The sequence below is a fragment of the Cornus florida genome, unplaced genomic scaffold, assembly GCF_030987335.1.
Source record: "Cornus florida cultivar Cherokee Brave unplaced genomic scaffold, ASM3098733v1 CherokeeBrave_3.0.0_Hap2_Chr11, whole genome shotgun sequence".
In the NCBI taxonomy this organism is placed as follows: Eukaryota; Viridiplantae; Streptophyta; class Magnoliopsida; order Cornales; family Cornaceae; genus Cornus; species Cornus florida.
The window spans coordinates 40926040-40930386 of record NW_026775581.1 but is presented as its reverse complement, the minus strand read 5'-3'; positions in this window follow the sequence as shown (position 1 = coordinate 40930386).

The window sequence follows — 4347 nt, the reverse complement described above, 5'->3', positions numbered from 1 at the left end:
TGGGTTTTATATTACTGGAATTTGGCAGAGTGTATTTATATAATTTAATTATGTATAATCATATATTTTTCCAGCGTAATAAGTATAGTGAATTAATTATGTTTAACTATACTTGGGTTGGATTTACATTGGATACTCAAACGGTTGTAGTTGTATCGTTTTATTGACTGATTTAGACAATAAACTATGTATTGGACTGTGGAATTTCTGTATTATATAATTTACTGTTTTATTGTATTTATCCGGAAGTATAAGAATAGTAAGTGCGTGAAACTATCTGTTCTTGATTTGGAATGAATTGATAGGGTTGTTTATAAACTCTATCAATCTACGGATTTTGTGGAGGATTGGAATACTGCGACTTGTATTAGCATTTTAAAAGATTAAAATGTGATATTTGGATTCTGTAATAATTCTTATTGTCTTGGTATATGTTTTAAATGGTATTGATACATATTATGGATAATAGTTGATGATTATTTAATGTTGTTATCAATTATGGTAACCGGACGATGGTATGTACCGGTATGGGACGATGACATACTAGGTATGAACTAGATCAAACACTAAGTTCTATCTAATTTGGATTAAGGTATGGATTAACCATATGGGTTAAGTCCATCACCTACTTGGGTCATATCAATTGAGAATTGAATGAACTACTATGGGTTCAGGATGGATTTGTTATACAATATATCAAACTGTTACAAAGTTGGATGGTATTTTGTATTAGGAGGAGTATGGATTTTATATATGTATTTTATGGTACTATGGTATGAGTTTAAGTCTTAAGACCATAGTTAGGGTGCGTATATTGCCTAGGATGGATAACTGGACATAGGTGTTGTCCCCTGGTAGGTCTAGGTACTCATGCCCACCTTAGGGTGCGTATTCGCATGTTGCCTTCTATTCAGGCTGAGACAAACCTATTGGACTAGCGAGCATCCTATTAGTGTGTACTATATAGATATGGACTACTCTAGATATTGTTGAGTCTTCCTAGGATGTATCTGCGTATCGGATTACTATTTGGATTGTAGTAGATCAGGACTTGCATGTGGGCTTGACCCACTCCTTTATTTTTCAGGTGTTCGTCAGTTCCAGGGTTAGAGCTTGGACGTGCAGAGCCGATACAGCTACTCATTCCTCCCACTACGTAGGGATCTACTTTATGTTAGCTTTAGTTTTATTTCTGTTATTTCAGTTTCGGATTGAGAAGTTTAATAAGGGGTCCAATTGTTGGATTCCCAAGTTGTAAACTGATGGAGTTTTGGAGTTTGGGTTTGATGGATTTTAATAATTATAATATTTTACAGATTCTACTTTTAGTTCCTTTCAGCTTCTATTATTTTTATTTCTTAAATCAATTTTGTATTCTGTGTTTGATTTAAAATATTAATTGTTTGATATCCCTCGGGTTTGGGCCTGGGCCTGATCAACCCGTGTCTCGGATCCGAGGGGTATCACACGGAGTACTTAAGAAATAAGTGCCTCAAGAATTGATTGCAAAAATGTTTTCCCCCATCACTTATTATAGCCCTTGGCATACCAAAACGAGCAAAGATATTGGATTTGATGAATTGAATGACCACAAAGTGGTCATTCGTTTTGGTAACACATGTTTTCACCCATTTGGAAACATAATCAACGGCAAGAATAATGTATTGAAAACCATAGGACATAAGAAATGGACCCATAAAATCAATGCCCCATATATCAAAGATCTCAACAACAAGTATATTGGTCAGGGGCATCATACTAGACATTGTTCCCATCTTTTGACATCTCTGACATGATTTGCAAAAATTGTAGGCATCTCTATGAATAGTGGGCCAAAAGTGCCCACTTTGAAGAACCTTCAAGGCGGTCTTCTTTGCACTAAAATGCCCACCACATGCGAGAGTGTGACAAAACACTAGGACACTTGGAATCTCACTCTCTGGAATGCATCTTCTCACAATTTGATCTGGACAATATCGGTATAGGACAGGGTCCTCCCAATAGTAATTCCGGATATTGGCGAAGAAATGATTCTTTTCGTTCTTCGACCAAGAAGTTGGTAGCTTGCCTACTGCCAAATAATTCACAATGTCGGCAAACCAAGGCATTTTCCCATTGGAAATTTGAAAGAGTTGTTCATCCGGATATGAGTCATAAATTGGTATACTAGGGAAAGGCTCTATCGATAACCTAAAAAGATGATCGGCAACCACATTCTCAGTGCCTTTCTTGTCCTTGATTTCAAAATCAAATTCCTGAAGAAGCAAAATCCATCTAATTAGCCTAGGTTTTGTTTCCCTTTTTGTCAATAGATGCCTCAAGGCGGCATGATCAGAATAAACGATAACCTTGGACCCTAAGAGATAGGAACGAAATTTATCAAGAGCATATACTACGGCAAGTAATTCCTTCTCGGTAATGGAGTAATTCAATTGAGCTCTCGAGAAAGTTTTACTTGCATAGTATATGGCATAAGGAAGCTTACCCACTCTTTGTCCCAAAACTGCCCCCATGGCATAATCAGAAGCATCACACATGATTTCAAATGGCAATGACCAATTGGGAGGTTGCATAATAGGAGCAGATGATTATAATTCATGCAATTTATGAAAAGTGTTTAGGCATGCTTGATCAAAGACGAAAGGAGTTTCCTTGGCAAGAAGATTGCACAAAGGTCGAGCAATTTTGCTAAAGTCCTTGATGAAACGGCGATAGAAGCCAGCATGACCTAGAAAGGAGCGAACTTCTCTCACCGTTGAAGGTGGAGGTAATTCAAAAATGAGCTCAACTTTTGCCTTATCTACCTCAATCCCCCTCTCAGAGATGACATGACCTAAAATAATGCCTTCTTGAACCATGAAATGACTCTTTTCCCAACTAAGAACAAGGTTTGTCTCTCGACATCTTTTAAGCACCAAATCTAGATTTTTAAGGCATGCATCAAATGAGGACCCAAAAACAGAAAAATCATCTATGAAGACCTCTAGATACTCTTCCACCATGTCCTAGAAAATTGACATCATACACATTTGGAATGTGGCAGGTGCATTGCACAAACCGAAAGGCATCCGTCTATAAGCAAATGTGCCGAATGGACATGTAAATGTGGTTTTCTCTTGGTCTAATGGGTCAAGGGCTACTTGATTATACCCCGAATAGCCATCAAGGAAGCAATAATATTGTTGCCCGGCCAATCTTTCTAGAATTTGATCAATGAATGGCAAAGGAAAGTGATCCTTTGTAGTGGCGGCATTTAATTTATGGTAATCAATGCATACACGCCATGAATTGGCGGTACGCTTAGAGATTTCCTCACCCTTTGCATTTTTAACCACCGTAATCCCCGATTTTTTGGGAACTACTTGAGTTGGACTCACCCACTTGCTATCGGAGATTGGATAAATGATTCTGGCATCTAAAAGTTTAACTACTTCTTTCTTGACTACCTCCTTCATGTTTGGATTAAGTCTCCTTTGGGCGTCCCTAAAGGGTTTTGTCTCATCTTCCATAAGTATGCGATGCATGCAAATAGAAGGATCAATTCCGTTAAGATCTACCACACTCCATCCTATGGCTTCCTTATTTTCTTTAAGCACACTTAAGAGTGCCTCTTCTTGATCTTTTTCAAGACTTGAAGAAATGATAACCGGAAGAGTCTCTTTTAGACCTAAGAATACATACTTGAGAGTGGAAGGTAGAGTTTTAAGCTTAAGAGTTAGTGGAGAGATTAAAGATGAGACTGGTGGAGTGCTAGAGAGTGGAGGAAGGGGTTCTATTGGAGTTCTCCAAGATGGACAATCTAAGCTTGCAACCGATTCCATGAGATTGCTTACTTCATTCATTGATTTTTCATCATCAAATCCACAATTTCCATACATTTCAAGAAGACAAGAAGCAAGAGGATCATCAGATAAAAGAGATAAAAGACTATCCTCAATCGGTTGCTTCATAATCATTGTTGGAATTGACTACGCAACAACCTCATCTAACACATCAATAAGACAACACTCTTCTTCATCTGTGGGATGTCGACTTGCATGGAAAACATTGAGTTTGACCATCATATTACCAAAAGAAAGATCCATGATCCCGGATCTACAATTAATTGTTGCATTTGCGGTGGTAAGGAATAGTCTTCCCAAGATGATTGGGATATGGGTGGAAGGATTGGCAACCGGCTCGGTATCAAGAACTACAAAATCAACCGGAAAGTAGAATTTATCCACTTTTACAAGGATGTCCTCTACCATACCCCTAGGTGTTTTGACGGATCTATCGACCATTTGAAGTACCACCGAGGTTGGCTTTAAATCATTCAACCCTAATTGGACATATACGAAGTAAGGA